Below are 19,242 nucleotides of genomic sequence, written 5' to 3' on the forward strand. Positions count from 1 at the left end.
AAGGGAATACTTGTACACTGTTGGTGGGAATGCATTTTGGTGACGCCACTCTGGAAGCAGTATGAGGTTTCCTAAAAAAGTTCAAATAAAACTACCATACAATCAAGAAATTCTACTCCTGGATATTTATCTGAAGTAAGCAAAACATTAGCTCAAAAAGATATATGCACTCCTGTGTTCAATATGGGTTTCCCTGGTGGCTCAAAGGGTAAAAAAATCCATCTGCAATGTAGGAGAGCTGGGTTTGATCCCTGGGTCAGGAATATCTCTTGGACAAGGGAATGCCTATCCGCTCCAGTACTCTTGCCTGGAAAATCCCATGGACAGAGGAGCCTTATGGGCTATAATCCATTGAGCTGCAAAGAGTCAGACACAACTGTGAAATCTTAAAAGACAATCCAAGCTAATTTATAAGTACAGACAACAAATTAGTGGTGTGTGTGTGTGGTGGGGCATGGAAAGCATAAAAGTGATTGAATGGTTATAAATCAAAAAAGTCACGAGAATGTTTTACTACCACCACACCCCCGCCAAAAACATTAGAGCAGCAAATCTAGTGTCAGAGTCAGTGCAAACTAGAAGACAATGAATAAATCTATAAAGTACTTGGGAAAAAAAAAAAAAAAAAATATATATATATATATATATATATATATATATATATATATCAACTGAAACTTTTATCCCTTCCAGGATTATCTTATAAAGATGAAAGCAAAATTAAACTTTTACATACCAAGAATACCATAGAGAGAATAGAAAAAGCTTAAAATTTAAAGGGAGTTCTTCAGAAAAAGGAAAATAATATCAGAGAGAAATCTGTGTTGAATCTACACAGAAGAATAAATAGTCATATAGATGGAAAACATATGAGTAATTTTTTTAAATTTCTCATTTTTAATCTATTTAGAAATAGTTTACTGTTTAAATACATAATTTGGCTTCCCAGACAGTAAGGCATCAGCCTGCAAAATTCAGGAGACCTAAGTTTGATCCCTGTGTTAGGAAGATCGCCTGGAGAAGAGAATGGCAACCCACTCCAGTGTTCTTGCCTGGAGAATCCCAGGGACGGGGGAGCCTGGTGGGCTGCCATCTATGGGGTCGCACAGAGTCGAACATAACTGAAGCGACTTAGCAGCAGCAGCAGCATAGGGCTACAGCCCAGGAGGTCACAAAGAGTCAGACACAACTGAGTGACTAACACTTTCAATTTCTAAATAAATAATAACAATGTATAGAGGAGTTTAAAACACATAAAATTTAATTATATAACTTGAATTTTTAATTATGTAATATAATTATATTCTTCATGCAACAAATGAAGGGAATGAGGAAATTATAGTACTTTTATGTCCTTATTACTACATATAAAGCAGTAAAATGTTATCTGGAGATAGATAATAAGTTAAAGATATATATTGTAATTTTGAAGTCAATCATCAAAAATATTAATACCACAAATAAGTATGGTTAATGGGCCATTAGAAGATATAAATTAAATCATAACAATGATTCAATTAATCTGAAAGATGTAGAAAACATGAAAAAACATTAAGACATAGGACAAATAGAAAATAGTAACGAGATGTCTTTATTTGGAGAAACTATCAGCAAGAACCATATAAATATTCTCAACATGAAACCTGCTTTGGCTCAGTTGTTCTGGCCCAAATCATGAAATACGGAGCAATCAGGGTATTGATGAATGGGTCAGTGGCTCAATTTGTTCACAAAAGATGTTCTATAGAGTTGTTTTTGGTTCCCATCATATTAAAACTTTTTATCAATGGTTTGAATGAAGACATAAACAATTTAAAAATTCATGATGACCCAATGTCAAGCTGCTTAGCTAATGCCAAGCATATGATAGAATCAAGATGAAAAATAACATATAGAAACAGTGGACAATGGAAATGAAATCTTGAAATAGGTGCAAAACAGCTAAAAATGCTTTTCAGAATATCATTGAAGAGCTTGGGATCTTCTTTGAAAAAATTAATACACGGCAGAAAATGAAGAGGAACTAAAAAGCCTCTTGATGAAAGTGAAAGTGGAGAGTGAAAAAGTTGGCTTAAAGCTCAACATTCAGAAAACGAAGATCATGGCATCCAGTCCCACCACTTCATGGGAAATAGATGGGGAAACAGTGGAAACAGTGTCAGACTTTATTTTGGGGGGCTCCAAAATCATTGCAGATGGTGACTGCAGCCATGAAATTAAAAGATGCTTACTCCTTGGAAGGAAAGTTATGACCAACCTAGATAGCATATTCAAAAGCAGAGACATTACTTTGCCAACAAAGGTTTATCTAGTCAAGGCTATGGTTTTTCCAGTGGTCATGTATGGATGTGAGAGTTGGACTGTGAAGAAAGCTGAGTGCAGAAGAATTGATGCTTTTGAACTGGGGTGTTGAAGAAGACTCTTGAGAGTCCCTTGGACTGCAAGGAGATCCAACCAGTCCATTCTGAAGGAGATTAGCCCTGGGATTTCTTTGGAGGGAATGATGCTGAAACTGAAACTCCAGTACTTTGGGCACCTCATGCGAAGAGCTGACGCATTGGAAAAGACTATGATGCTGGGAGGGATTGGGGGCAGGAGGAGAAGGGGATGACAGAGGATGAGATGGCTGGATGGCATCACTGACTGGATGGACGTGGGTCTGAATGATCTCCAGGTGTTGGTGATGGACAGGGAGGCCTGGTGTGCTGCGATTCGTGGGGTCGTAAAGAGTCAGACACGACTGAGAGACTGAACTGAACTGAATTGAAATGTATCATGGTGAAAATGAAAGTGTTAGTCACTCAGTTGTGTCTGACTCTTTATGACTCTTTGTGACTCTTTGTGACCCCATGGACTGTCTGGAACTAAATATTGGAATAGGATAAAATTTTAGTGGAAAATTATGACACATGAGTAAAGTCTGTAGCTTTGTTAATAATGTCATATGCATGTTTCTTTCTTAGATTTGATAAAAGTACTATGGTTATATAAGATGTCAGCATTAGAAAAAGTATAGTGTGGGGCATATGAGAGCTCTGAACAATAACTCTTCTGTAGATATAAAATTATTTCAGGATATAAAGTTAATAAAATTAATAAGTTTCAGTAAAATACAGTGGCATGTAAAAATTTAGGAGAATAGTTATTTCACAGTACAGAAGTAAATTCTCCTTGGTAAAGGAGCAAGTAAATGGAGGAACTGATAAAGATAATTGAGCACTACCTATGTATCAGGGCTTTACATGGATTATTGCATTTTATTTTCATAATAACCATTATAGTTGACATATTCCTCTCATCATTTTATAGATGAGATTAAGTCAATTGCTCAAAGCCAGCAAGTTGCAAATCTGGGATATAAGACTAAGATTGTATGACTGTAAAGACCAAGAGTTTTCCACAATGCCATAGTAGCCTCTAGTGTTGCAAATTAACTGTCTTATGCATTATCCTTAAGTTTTATTTTCATTTTATGTTAAGTTTAAGATGGATGTTAAAATGTGGAATGCCTTTGGAGAATACTTAGAATTATAAGGGGATCAAGAAACAATGAGGTTACAGTTCAGCTCAGTTCAGTTGCTCAGTTGTGTCCGACTTTTGTGACCTCATGGACTGCAGCATGTCAGGCTTCCCTATTCATCACCAACTCCTGCAGCTTACTCAAACTCATGTCCATCAAGTCAGTGATGCCATCCAACCACCTCATCCTCTGTTGCACCCTTCTGCTCCCACCTTCAATCTTTCCCAGCATCGGGATCTTTTCCAATGAGTCAGTTCTTTGCATCAGGTGGTCAAAGTATTGGAGTTTTAGCTTCCACATCAGTCCTTACAATAAATATTCAGGATTGATTTCCTTTAGGATTGACTGGTTTGATCTTCTTGCAGTCCAAGGGACTCTCAAGAGTCTTCTCCAGAACCACAGTTCAAAAGCATCAATTCTTTGGCACTCAGGTTTCTTTATAGTCCAACTCTCACATCCATACATGACTATTGGAAAAACCATAACTTTGATTAGACAGACCTTTGTTGGCAAAGTGATGTTTCTGCTCTATAATACGCTGTCTAGGTTGGTCATAGCTTTTCTTCCAAGGAGCAAGTGTCTTTTAATTTCATGGCTGCAGTCACCATCTGCAGTGATTTTGGAGCCCAAAATATAAAGGCTGTCACTGTTTGCATTGTTTCCCCACTTAACCAAAATAAAAGAAGAAAAAGTAGATATACGAGTACATGATAACTATTATCAATAAACAAGATTTTTGTTTCCTCAGAAGGGAGCCAAAATACGTTTATGACAGGGGTACATATTTCATCTTAAGAGAAAATATACTTCAGCAGTAGTTGTCTAATAATAAAATGATTTGTCTTTTGAAATCTTGCTAATGGTATTAAGTTCAGGCAAGATGTCTTCTCCAGGGGAAGTTTATCATTTTAAGAAATAATTCATGCAAAGACATACTGGTATGAAATGCCCTGAATATGTAGGAACTAGAAAATACTAATGGATACATATTCTGGTACCAAGAGGAATTGCTCAGGGATTTTGCTATCACACTGAAAGACTGAGAAATACATTGGTATTCTAACTAAATCCTAATATTATGACTTGGAATACTATTATAGATGCACTAAGAAGTCACTTGAAGTTATTCTAGACAATCAAATTAGGTGATATTTTGTAAAATTGAAAGTAAAGTCTCAGTTCAGTTCAGTCAGTTCAGTCACTCAGTCATGTCCAATTCGTTGCGACCCCATGAATCGCAGAACGCCAGGCCTCCCTGTCCATCACCAACTCCCGGAGTTCACTCAGATTCACATCCATCGAGTCGGTGATGCCATCCAGCCATCTCATCCTCCGTCGTCCCCTTCTCCTCCTGCTCCCAATCCCTCCCAGAATCAGAGTCTTTTCCAATGAGTCAACTCTTCGCATGAGGTGGCCAAAGTACTGGAGTTTCAGCTTTAGCATCATTCCTTCCAAAGAACAGCCAGGACTGATCTTCAGAATCGACTGGTTGGATCTCCTTGCAGTCCAAGGGACTCTCAAGAGTCTTCTCCAACAACACAGTTCAAAAGCATCAATTCTTCAGTGCTCAGCTTTCTTCACATTCCAACTCTCACATCCATACATGACCACTGGAAAAACCATAGCCTTGACTAGACGGACCTTTGTTGGCAAAGTAATGTCTCTGCTTTTGAATATGCTATCTAGGTTGGTCATAACTTTCCTTCCAAGGAGTAAGTGTCTTTTAATTTCATCGCTGCAGTCACCATCTGTAGTGATTTTGGAAAATTAAAATTAGCTAAGCTTTTAATATATGCCAAATACTGTGCTGGATATATTTTATATAATTTATAATTTCTATTTAAAAGAATAAAAACCAAATCCTAAATTTGCAAAAACCACATTGGGTTTCTGAAACAATTTTGCCTCACAATGATATTTCAATTCTGTTTCACTTCTGGCACAGAGTCATACTATGCTTCATTGGTTGAGCCAAACTGGGGACAAAATACAAATATTTTCCTAGGAAATCTGGCAAAACCACAGGGACACACACTATTTAGTTCTTTTAACACTGAGTTATTTTCTAAAACTCATTTCTTTAGCTTAAGACTGATCTCTGATACCATAGAGGCATGCAAGCCTCTAAGTCTTTATTGTAATCACCCCTTTAATATAAATGAAAGCTCTGAAGGCAAATTTTAATAAAGATGTCTAGATAGAAAGCTAATTTTGCTGGGGGCAGAACTGGAGAATAAAGTGGTAATCCAACAGGTAGGAAGGATGGACAAGAACAGAAGATGAGGCCTATGGAGACAATGTAAGTTGCCTTAAATACTTGCCTTGAATCCCCCTGTTCATTGTTTTCAATTGTCTGTATGACATCCAATAAAATTACGTTCTTTTGAGTTTATACTCTTCTCAAGGAAAATATGAGTATTGTAGTTCCTAATGCTTCCCTAGGATGAATTGGTGGTGGTGGTTTAGTCACTAAGTTGTGTCCAACTCTTGTGACCCCATGTACTGTAGCCCCCAGGCTCCTCTGTCCATGGGATTTCCCAGCAAGAATACTGGAGTGGGTTGCCATTTCCTCCTCCAAGGGATCTTCCTGATCCAGGGAATCAAGCTTGAATCTCATGCATTGTAGGCAGATTCTTTAACCCTGAGCCAACAGGGAAGCTGGATATGTAATTATAAGGATACTCATATAACACACAGTGTTTCTAGAAAATTCCTTAAAATCTCTATTGTAATAGGTGATAGTCACATTTAGATAGATAAATCTGCCTGGAGAGATCTATCTATCTAGTGTGTCTGTACTAAGTCGCTTCAGTTGTGTCTGACTGTTTGTGACCCCATGGATTGTACCCCACTAGGCTTCTCCACCCATGGAATTCCCCAGGCAAGATACTGGAGTACGTTGCCATTTCCTCCTCCAGGGAGAGACATAGGACAATAACTTTCTTGAAAATGCATCATTGGTTTGCTTGTGCCCATGCTTTGGCCAACTGTGTGCCTGTTATTGTTGTACAAACCTCAGTGGTACAGAGAACCTGAAATAAGTACTGAGTGATCACAGAACACAATCTCTGGACAAAGTAATCGTTTTTATTAAGTGACAGCTACAGTCTTTGTTCTCGTTCTTATTTTTGTCCTTATGGAAAAGCTTATTTCCATTCTGTATTATATAATTCTGTGGGGTTTTTGTTCTTATTGTTGCTGTTCTGAATCTTAATTTTCACCCCTAGGAAAGATGTCTAGAAAAAAACCATTGTTTTAGGTTTATACTTAATAATCGTCTCCATAAAATTTTAACAATTTGTAATCTTGGACTCTATATCTTTTATTCAACAGGAAAAAAAAAAAAAAAACTCCTTCCAGAGTTTTTGATTCTTTAACATAAATAAAAAGCAAAACCAATGTACCCTATCCTCGTCAAGATATAAAACACACACAGTTTTAGGGCCATATATACACATCTTAGCTTGTCTTATATAAGCAGGAACTTTTAAAAGTATGTCTTATTTCAAATGCACATATTTATGTAAAAATAAATCAACATCTAATAAAAATGTAAATTTCTACATAAAGGCTTAAAAGCATACATAAAATCACCCTCACCATCGAAACAGTTTCCTCAGTACTATTCCCTGGAGATGTTCCCATCAGAGAAGTTTAGTATATCATCCTAAGAAAAAGTATGCATATATACCAGCATATGAAAACATACTACTAGATATGCTACTTTGCCTCGATTTTTAACTTAATAAAAAAGCTCATGTTAAATCATAAAAATACTCACAACACTATAAAGTGAGTATTCTTACCCAGTTAACTTGAGGAATGAAGAAATGGAAACATTTGGCACTGAGATGTTAATTAACTCATCCAAGTTCCCCTAGCTAGTAAGTGGCAGAACCAGGTTTCAAGAACTACCATTCTTAACTCCAGAGTTTATGCTTTTAGCTCTTCATTATAATGTCTTAGGGATCCTTCTGCATCCAAAAAAATGTATATTTACATAATTGTTTTGAAAGATAATGTGGTTTCAGAGATTTTTTTTTAAATAAGTGATCTTTTTCATAAATTACTGAATGAGTGTTTAGCATTGTTGCCAACATCCCCAAGGTAGAGCTGTAGAAATGAGATACCAGTCTAAAAGTTTACCATTAGCCTTCTTACCTTAAACTTAGTTAACTCTTTAAATTTAGCTTAAAAAAAAATCTAACTTTGTTAAATTTAACTTTTAATTCAGTTAAATTGTTGAGGTAGGCTCTCTTCATATATTTTGTTAAAATAACTAAGCTGGACAAAATTTGTAAAATAGTAGCATGACCTGCCTTAAATCTCTCAAGGTATACACTTGGAATAGTAGATCAGAGTGTCCATACTGTTGGCTGGTGTCTTTTTCCTGTATTATTGTGGCTATTGCTGTCACCTTTCCCAGCCAATATGAAAAGGCTATTTCATATCAATCCCCTTGGCAGACAATTCTCTGCTCTAGTTGAGATCTTCAGACTAAAATCCTTTCTGGGTAGTGAGAAACTGTGGTTAAAGATATCTCAGGCATCAGGATTTTTCTCTACTTGAAGGCTTTAAAAAGACAATATATATTGTGCATGGTTATTTTACATATTCTATCAAACACTTTCAAAAATATGTCCCCAATTACCTCTTTCAAACCTGAAGATATTTACCTTACCAATTATCTTTGTTCAGATAATAAAATAGAATTCATATTCTTTTTCATTGCAAAAGTGAAAGTAGCCACAAGTTACATTACAATTTACTATGGTAAAGAAAATAAGGCATTATGCAAAACATGTTGGGTATAAGAATACAGATTGCTGAGGTTAACACAGTTCCAGATTCCCTAGGCAGTCCTCTTATATGGAGAGGTCTGTAAGTATCTAATAAAGCTGCTGAGGAGACAGAGCATTTTGCCAATTATCTCTTATCATGTTTCATTTAATTACTACAAGACTTAATAAAGGAATGCAAGTTATTCTTCACATTGAAGTTTAAAAACAGTAATTGTACTTTGTAGTAAAACCCCTGATAAATTGACTATTAAAAGTACTACCATTTTTCTGCATTCTCCAATGTTTCTTTCTCTGAACATACATTATTTTTCTAATTAGAAACATGCACCCACCCCACAAATTTTTAAAATTGTTTTTTAATATGGTATGTCTCATGGTTAACAAACAGTTCTTAGAATGTGTATTTTTGCCAAGTAAACTCTCATGGAATCTCTAATAAGTGCAAGCATATTTTGATTTTGATATTAAATTTAGTACATATATTCCATAAGTATATTTCAAAGCTAGAAAAAAAATAATTTGGGTTTTATTTTTCAAATGGTCAGATAATAGATGTTATTACTCTGGAAAAATTCTTCTGTTTCTACTATAGCTCTATGTAAACCTGCCCCTTTATGGCAGATAAGTAATATATGAGAAAAAAAAAAGTACTGTTTAAAAAATTTCTTACAAGTAAAGAAAACTTTTTATCCAGTTCTTATATGTGTTCTTGAACTTTCTAAATGCTCTACATATTTGTGTAAAATTTAAGATAACATACAAAGTACATATTAAAGGTATATTTTCTCTTCCAAAAGGCTTTATTTCTAAGAGGGGGATATAAGACTTTCAAAGAAATTACATTTTTACCAAAAAGAGAAAGTCAGTTCTGAGACTTAGATCATTTTGATCTGACAGGTATTACTGAGAACTAATTATATTCCAGGTTCCATTACATAGCCATAGTTAAACATAAACAGACAAAACTTCTTCCTTCATACTATAGTACTTCCTTACAGTATAGTAGGATGGGAGATTAGCCCTGGAAAGGTAGACTGGAGCGTGATTATAAGATAGACTTTATGTTACATGTCATTGTGCTTCTTCTAAGCTAACCAGTCTCATCTTTTTAAGAGACCTTGGCATTCATCTTATTCTAAGGAAATGGCAACCCACTCCAGTGTTCTTGCCTGGAGAATCCCAGGAACAGGGGAGCCTGGTGGGCTGCCGTCTATGGGGTTGCACAGAGTAGGACACGACTGAAGCAACTTAGCAGCAGCAGCAGCAGCAGCAAGGGGCTGTCAACCAGGAATAGATAAGGGGCCTATGCTTCCTGGCACATCAGCACTACATCTGACTGTGCAGCTCCAATTGCAGGCTTAGTTTGTGCCTCATCATGTGACACATTGTGATGGACATGCCAACAGACCCTGATAGACTGTGTATACTTTGAAAGCCAATTTCAACATTTAGAAGCTGATTTGGCAGAAGACCCTTCCCTAAAGACCCTTTCTAACATCTGAACATGTGGTTTCTCCTATGTCTGCACCTTTTCACATTATAAACACAAGCTTTCTGTCAAATACTGGTGTTAAATAATCAGCATCCTTCTCTAGCCAACATTTACTTGTACAGCAGAGCATGCCAATGAATCCCCTAATACTGATTACCAGCCAAACCATTTCCAAAGAAAACAAGGATGTTAACCCTTAGATGTCATTAATTGTCTCTTGTATTAAATAAATACTAAAGAGGATGGAAGAAACAGGTTTCCTTGGATTTCAGATTTAAAGACATCATTGTGAAGGTATAAAAGCCACTTGGGTTATAATTTCACTTTAAAAAAATCTAATATCTTTCTTAACAACAACCATAATGAAACTGCTTCAGGGTCTATTTATGTATATGTAAAATCAAACAGAAGAAATAATTTCTTTGTAAGAAAGTGAGTTAAATCAATTTGTTTCTAATGATACTTTAAGATTAATTGATATAAGACACAGTAAACCAAAGTGATGACAAGTCACCAAAGACCTGGTACTATACCAGACGTTTACATGACTACTTAAACTGGCTATGTCTCAGCATATCTTGTTGCCTACTTTTGAAACATAGTTAGGATGAGATACAATTATCTTGATGTCACTAGAGATTTTAATCTTTTAGAGAAATATTGTCAACTGGAAATATAATGCAAGCCACAACTTGCATTTTAAATGTTATATAGTCAACAATAGAAAGTAACAAGTGAATTAGTTTAAAAATGTGTTTTATTTGAACCAATTTACCCCAAATATTATCATTTCAATAACTGTTCATTGTAAAAATATTCATTAATGATGCATATTTTGATACTGCCTTTTCAAATTCTAATGTCAAATTTATATTAACAATGCATCTAAATTCAGACGAGCTCAATAGCTAGATGTGAGTACCATATTGAACAGCACAGTCATATGGGCTGACCCTGTATCAGTGTCACTGGTTGTTACTATGTACTGGACAAGTTTGTGTATATATCAGGGCCTCAAAATAGTACATTACTGTTATGAGGGATGTTTGTAAATTAATGTATAATTTAGAAGTTGTGTTTTTTAGTTGCTAAGTCGTGCCTGACACTTTTACCACCCCATGGACTGTAAACCTGCCTGGGATTTCCGAGGCAAGAATACAAGAGTGGGTTGCCATTTCCTTCTTTGGGGATCTTCTTGACCCAAAGATCAAACCGCATCTCCTGCTTGGCAGGTGGATTCTTTACCGCTGAGCCACCTGGGAAGCCCTAATAATTTAGAAGTATGTCATGATAATTTATCATATCATCCCACAATGTTTGAAAGTTGCTTCACATTCTGACAGCAAGTAATTGACTCCGTACTTACTGGTTAAGGAAGTCTAATATTTACTAATGTTGAGTTGTTTAGGAAAAAAAGATATTTTAAAGCATCAAAACTTCTCAATTTCCCTTTCTCTCTTATGTAACTTATAAACAGCTGAGGCAACATATGTTAGAGATTTAGAATGTCAGTTGTCATTAAGAACTGAAACTGAAGTAATATAATAAAGGACTAGTCAACATTTTCAGAATTATTGCTGCTTAAGGCAGATGCCTCTAGTTTTGTGACCCCTCCCCTGCTAAAATTTAAGATGTATCTTTTCTAAAAACCTTTCCTCTGGAAAAATTCTCTTTGCTTTCTTTTACATGCAAACAACCCATTGCTCAGCCACATCATCCCATGGCTCTAAATGATTAATCATACGCAGTTTTCCAAGCTCTTGCTCATGCTTGCTCATGCTACAGTTTCAGTTTCCTACAAATTTCTTCTTGAAAAGTATTTTTTCCCCCAAGTCACAGGACATGTCTTGTTGGGGATCAAAAACAGCATGCAGCCTTTGCCATGCCCTTCCACAAGACCAGCTTCCCTCTTGGGTTTCTTGCTTTTCTCAATAGACTGTTTGAAGGTGACCTGTCCCTTCTGTGAGCCTGTCTATAGGATACATTTAACAGTTTAATGTAAAAACATATTTAGCAGTATAATTGCTAATATTAACTAGGCAAAGAAGTCCTCTTCCATGACGTGTCCTGGTAACATATGTTGCCAAAACTACTTTCTAACAGTTTAGAGAAAATAATCCTTTCCCTGGTGATGTTATCCTTTTAACTGAGCCCTAAGGTGATGTTGAATATGCCTAGTGTCTAACACAGTTGCAATAAAAATGGCCACTTTAGCATCTGCTCACAGCTTCTCTATAGTGCTGGCACGGATCAATACTTCTCTCTAGCACCAGGTTTAAACCAGTTATTGGGCTTCAATGGTGGCTCAGATGGTAAAGAATCCACCTGCAATGTGGGACATCTGGGTTTGATCCCTGGGTTGGGAAGAACTCCTGGAGGAGGGCATGGCAACCTACTCCAGTATTCTTGCCTGGAGAAGCCCTGTGGACAGTGGAGAATGGGGCTGCTGCAGTCCATGGGGTCACAAAACGTTGGGCACTACTGAGCGACTAAGCACACAAACCAGTTATCAGAGACTAGACTGTCTTCTGTTTCCCCGTAACCTAGCCTTCATCCTTTGATGCACTGCTTGCTATATCAGTGCAACAGGAGAGCAAAACTTAGAGTAGAAGCAATATGTTGAGTGAAAATTCTTTTATATTTTGTAATTCCATTTTCATATTCTCCAATACAGTATACTAATGCATATATATTTAGAAAGATGGTAACAATAACCCTGTATGCAAGACAGCAAAAGAGACACAGATGTATAGAACACTCTTTTGGACTCTGTGGGAGAGGGAGAGGGGGGATGATTTTGGAGAATGGCATTGAAACATGTATAATATCATATAAGAAATGAATCACCAGTCCAGGTTCAATGCAGGATACAGGAAGCTTGGGGCTGGTGCACTGGGATGACCCAGAGGGATGGTATGGGGAGGGAGGTGAGAGGGAGGAGGGGGGTTCAGGATTGGAAACACGTGTACACCCGTGGCAGATTCATGTTGATGTATGGCAAAACCAATACAATATTGTAAAGTAAAAATAAATAAATCATATTCTCTATATTATACAATATTTAAAGTTTGCGTACTTAAAGTATTATTTGTATAAGTGTAAAGATTTGTTTTCATAAATAAAAAATCTTTATTGACTAAGAAAGTGGTCAAATTGCCAACATTTGTTGGATCATTGAAAAAGCAACAGAGTTCAAGAAAAATGTCTACTTCTGTTTTATTGACTATGCCAAAGCCTTTGACTGTGTGGATAACAATAAACTGTGGAAAATTTTGAAAGAGGTGGAAATACCAGACCACCTGACCTGCCTCTTGAGAAACCTGTATGCAAATCAGGAAGCAACAGTTAGAAGTGGACATGGAACAACAGACTGGTTCCAAATAGGGAAAGGAGTATGTCAAGCCTGTATATTGTCAACATGCTTACTTAACCTTTATGCAGAGTACATCATGAGAAACACTGGGCTGAATGAAGCATAAGCTGGAATCAAGATTGCCGTGAGAAATATCAATAACCTCAGATATGCAGATGATACCACCCTTATGGAAGAAAGTGAAGAACTAAAGAGCCTTTTGATGAAAGGGAAAGAGGAGAATGAAACAGTTGGTTTAAAACTCAACATTCAGAAAACTAAAATCATGGCTTCTGGTCTCATCACTTCATGGCAAATAAATGGGGAAACAGTGGAAACTGCTACAGACTTTATTTTGAAGGGCTCCAAAATCACTGCAGATGGTGACTGCAACCATGAAATTAAAAGACGCTTACTCCTTGGAAGGAAAGTTATGACCAACCTAGATAGCATATTAAAAAGCAGAGACATTACTTTGTCAACAAAGCTCCATCTATTCAAAGCTATGGTTTTTCCAGTAGTCATGTACAGATGTGAGAGTTGGTCTCTAAGAAAGCTGAGTGCCAAAGAATTGATGCTTTAATTGATACTTATGAACTGTGGTGTTGGAGAAGACTCTTGAGAGTCCCTTGGACTTCAAGGAGATCCAACCAGTCCATCCTAAAGGAAATCGGATCTGAATGTTCATTGGAAGGACTGATGTTGAAGCTGAAACTCCAATACTTTGGCCACTTGATGCGAAGAACTGACTCATTTGAAAAGACCCTGATGCTGGGAAAGATTAAATGAGGGAGGGGAAGGGGATGACAGAGGGTGAGATGGTTGGATGGCATCACTGACTCAATGGACATGAATTTGAGTAAGCTCTGGGAGTTGGTGATGGACAGGGAAGCCTGGCATGCTGCAGTCCATGGGGTCGCAGTTGGACATGACTGAGTGACTGAACTGAACTGATAAAAGTAATATTCATTGTAAAAAATAAATCAAACTATAAAGATTTCTATAAAATTTCTTATAAACTCTACAGTAAAATTTTCTAGAGTGGTTTGTTTTAAATCCTTTATCCTTTGTGCATTCTCTTTCTCATTAAGATTATATAAAGTATGTATAACAAATTTTTCATACATATATATATATATATATATATATATATATATACATGCTGCTACTGCTAAGTCGCTTCAGTCGTGGCTGACTCTGTGCAACCCCATAGACGGCAGCCCACCAGGCTCCCCCATCCCTGGGATTCTCCAGGCAAGAACACTGGAGTGGGTTGACATTTCCTTCTCCAATGCATGAAAGTGAAAAGTGAAAGTGAAGTCATTCAGTCGTGTCCGACTCTTAGCGACCCCATGGACTGCAGCCCACCAGGCTCCTCCATCCATGGGATTTTCCAGGCAATATATGTGTATATATATATACACATATATTGATATATAGTGATTATACAGTGGAGGTAACATATTCAAGGGATTAGATCTGGTAGACTGAGTGACTGAAAAACTATGGATGGAGGTCTGTTCGGTGTTACCGAACAAGAGGCAGTGACCAAAACATACCCAAAAAAAAGAAACGAAAGAGGGCAAAGTGGTTGTCTGAGGAGGTTTACAAATAACTAAGGAAAGAAGAGAAACAAAAGGCAAGAGAGGAAGGGAAAAAATATGCCCAACTTAGGGCAGAGTTTCAGAGAATAGAAAGGAGAGATTTTAAAAAGGCCTTCTTAAGTGAACAATGCACAGAAATAGAGGAAAACAGCATAATGAAGACTAGAGATCTCTTCAAGAAAATTGGAGATACTAAGGGAATATTTCATGCAAGGTTGGGCACAATAAAGGACAAATCCATAAGGACATAAGAGAAGCAGAAAAGATTAATAAGTAGCATGAATATACAGAAGAAGATCTTAATGAACCAGATAACCATGATAGTGTGGTCACTAACCTAGAGCCAGACACTCTGGACTATGAAGTCAAGTGGGTCTTAGGAAGCATTACTAAGAATGAAGCTAGTGGAGGTAATGGAATTCCAGCTGAACTACTTAAAATCCTAAAAGATGATGCTGTTGCAGCACTGCACTCAATATGCCAGCAAATTTGGAAAACTGAGCAGTGGCCACAGGGCTGGAAAAGGTCAGTTTTCATTTTAATCTCAAAGAACAGTAATGACAAAGAATATTCAAACTACCATAAAATTGCATCTGTTTCCCATGCTAGTAAGGTTATGCTCAAAATCCATCAAGCTAAGCTTCAGCAGTTTGTGAACCAAGAACTTCCAGATGTAGAAGCTGGGTCTCAGAAAGGTAGAGGAAACAGAGATCAAATTGTCAAGATTCATTAAATCATGGAGAAAGCAAGAAGTTCCAGAAATACATTTACTTCTGCTTCATCCATGTACTAAGCCTTTGACTACTGGTTCCAAATAGGAAAAGGAGTACATCAAGGCTGTATATTGTCACCCTGCTTGTTTAACCTATATGCAGAGTACATCATGAGAAATGCTGGGCTGGAAGAAGCACAAGCTGGAATCAAGATTGTTGGGAGAAATATCAATAACCTCAGATATACAGATGACACCACCCTTATGGCAGAAAGTGAAGAGGAACTAAAAAGCCTGTTGATGAAAGTGAAAGAGGAGAGTGAAAAAGTTGGCTTAAAGCTCAACATTCAGAAAACTAAGATCATGGCATCTGGTCCCATCACTTCGTGACAGATAGATGGGGAAACGGTGGAAACAGTGTCCGACTTTATTTTTTTGGGTTCCAAATCACTGCAGCTGGTGATTGCAGCCATGAAATTAAAAGATACTTACTCCTTGGAAGGAAAGTTATGACCAACCTAGATAGCATATTGAAAAGCAGAGATATTATTTTGCCAACAAAGTTTTGTCTAGTCAAGGCTATGGTTTTTCCAGTGGTCATGTATGGATGTGAGAGGTGGACTGTGAAGAAAGCTGAGCGCTGAAGAATTGATGCTTTTGAACTGTGGAGTTGGAGAAGACTCTTGAGAGTCCCTTGGACTGCAAGGAGATCCAAACAGTCATTCTAAAGGAGATCAATCCTGGGTGTTGTTTGGAAGGACTGATGCTAAAGCTGAAACTCCAGTACTTTGGCCACCTCATGCGAAGAGTTGACTCACTGGAAAAGACTGTGATGCTGGGAGGGATTGGGGGCAGGAGGAGAAGGGGACGACAGAGGATGAGATGGCTGGATGGCATCACTGACTCGATGGACATGAGTCTGAGTGAACTCCGGGAGTTGGTGATGGACAGGAAGGCCTGGCATGCTGCGATTCATGGGGTCGCAAAGAGTCAGACACGACCGAGTGACTAAACTGAACTGAACTGAACTGATATGGAAAACAAGAAACTGTTGAAAATTCTTAAAGAGATGGGAATACCAGACCACCATATCTGCCACTTAAGAAACCTATATTCAGGTCAAGAAGCAACACATGTAACCAGACATGGAACAAAGGACTGGTTCAAAATTGGGAAAGGAGTATGTCAAGTATGTCAGTAATGTCAGTATTATCACCCTGTTTATTTAACTTCTGTTAGAATACATCATGTTAAATGCTGGATGGATGAAGCTCTATCCAGAATCAAGATTTCCAGGAGAAATATTAACAACCTCATATATGCAGATGATACCACTCTAATAGCAGAAAGTTAAGTGGAACTAAAGAGCCTCTCGATGAGAGTAAAAAATGAGACTGAATAATCTGGCTTGAAACTCAACATTCAAAAAACTAAGATCATGGCATCCAGTCCAATCACTTCATGGCAAATAGAGTAAAAATTGGAAGCAGTGACAGATTTTATTTTCTTGGGCTCCAAATTCATGCAGATGGTGACTGCAGCCATGAAATTAAAAGATGCTTGCTCCTTGAAAAGAAAGCTATGACAAACCTAGATAGCATATTAAAAAGCAGAGTCAAAGCTATGTTTTTTACAGTAGTCATGTAAAAATGTGAGAGTTGGACCATAAAGAATGTTGAGTGCCAAAGAACTAATACTCTCAAATTGTGGTGCTGGAGAAGACTCTTGAGAATTTCTTGGACTGCAAGGGTATTAAGCCAATCAATCCTAAAGGAAATCAACCCTGAATATTCATTGGAAGGACTGTTGCTGAAGCTCCAATTCTTCGGCCACCCAATTTGAAGAGCCAACTCCCTGTAAAGAGCTTGATGCTGGGAAAGATTGAAGGCAAAAGGAAAAGTGGGTGACAGTGGATAAGACGGTTAGATAACATCACCATCTCAAAGGACATGAATTTGAGCAAGCTCCAGGAGACAGTAGAGGACAGACAAGCCTGGCTGCTGCAATCCATGGGGTCACAAAGAGTTGGACAATACTTAGCGACTGAACAATAGCAAAGTGGATATAATATCTACATTTAAATTTTTATTAGATGCATAATATTCCATTTCATACCATGAATAATTAGCCAAGTCTTACTGATGAATTATTAGTTTCAAATTCTTTTTCATTAAAATCTAAGTGTAAGATACATTTTATATATAAGCTGGAATCTGTTGCCAATTATATTTCTTGAGAATTCCTTCTTGTGGAACCTTTGTGTCTGAACCTATTATATTGAATGTGTTTACTCATTCCTTTAAAATATTTTGTTTAGCAAAATGTTAAAATAATAGATTTTTTCTTTCAAAATGACAAATTTAGAACATGTGTTTTACCTCACTGATATCTTAAAAAAGTAAGAGATTCTTTTAAAATAACTAAAAAGGAGAGTAGGGGTACTCTAAACAAATTAAAAAAAAATAAGAGTACTTGAAAAATATTATATATATTGTATTTGAAAGTTAATAATATAGGTTGTTATCTCTTGATCTGAATGCATATCAGATCAGATCAGATCAGTCGCTCAGTCGTGTCTGACTCTTTGCGACCCCATGAATCGCAGCATGCCAGGCCTGAATGCATATACATCTACCCAATTCTTTCCAATGACTTCATATGACTTCATAGTATTCTATTTCCTACATCTAACATAAATTATATCCTAATGATTGACTTTGAAGAATGTTTACAGTTAATATTCTATTAAATACCATAATAAATATCAATGTATAAATATTACTGCTTTGGGTGATTGTAACTATAGATTATAGATTTAGCAATTGCTGTATAAAAGACATCATACTTTTTACCAAAGTGTCTAAAAAACAACATACTTTCACCAAACATCTATTTCTCTACACCTGAAAATTGAGAAGTTATCCAAATTTTTAATTTTGCCAAATAAGTAGGTGGTAAATCATATTCATTCTCATTGTGTTTAACATTTCTGAATACAGAACTAGTATATTTTATATTTTTCATTCTCTAGTTTTTAAATATAATTTGCTACCAATAATATATGCTAATATTATACAATTTAATTTTGTAAATTTTTGAAATTCAAATAATGATGCCATGTTAAATTAATTCTGTAATTTGCTTTATTTGCTCAGTATTTTGTTGGTGAAATGCAAACATATTATACATGCTGTGGTAGTTTATTAATTCCATGTCTCATTCTTTCCTATTGTCACAATATGTTGTTTGCTTTAATCCATCCTCCTATTATTTTACATTTCGGTTTCCTACTTTTTTTCTTGTTAAAAATGATGTTGATAACAACATTATTCTGTCTCCTGGTGTAAGTAGATAAATATTTTATCAAACAAACATATGTATATATATGTGTGTGTGTGTGTGTGTGAAGAAAATAGTTGTGCCTTAGTATAAGCACATTTTTAAAATGTGTACATAACTTCAAATTGTTTACAAACTGTTTGAAAGAAATTCAAATTGTTGTAAGCAATTGCTACTGCTACTGCTAAGTCGCTTCAGTCGTGTCCGACTCTGTGCGACCCCATAGATGGCAGCCCACAGGGCTCCCCGGTCCCTGGGATTCTCCAGGCAAGAACACTGGAGTGGGTTGCCATTTCCTTCTCCAATGCAGGAAAGTGAAAAGTGAAAGTGAAGTTGCTCAGTCATGTCCGACTCTTTGCGACCCCATGGTCTGCAGCCTACCAGGCTCCTCCGTCCATGGGATTTTTCCAGGCAAGAGTAC

The sequence above is a fragment of the Bubalus bubalis genome, chromosome 1 (assembly GCF_019923935.1).
Source record: "Bubalus bubalis isolate 160015118507 breed Murrah chromosome 1, NDDB_SH_1, whole genome shotgun sequence".
NCBI classification, from domain to species: domain Eukaryota; kingdom Metazoa; phylum Chordata; class Mammalia; order Artiodactyla; family Bovidae; genus Bubalus; species Bubalus bubalis.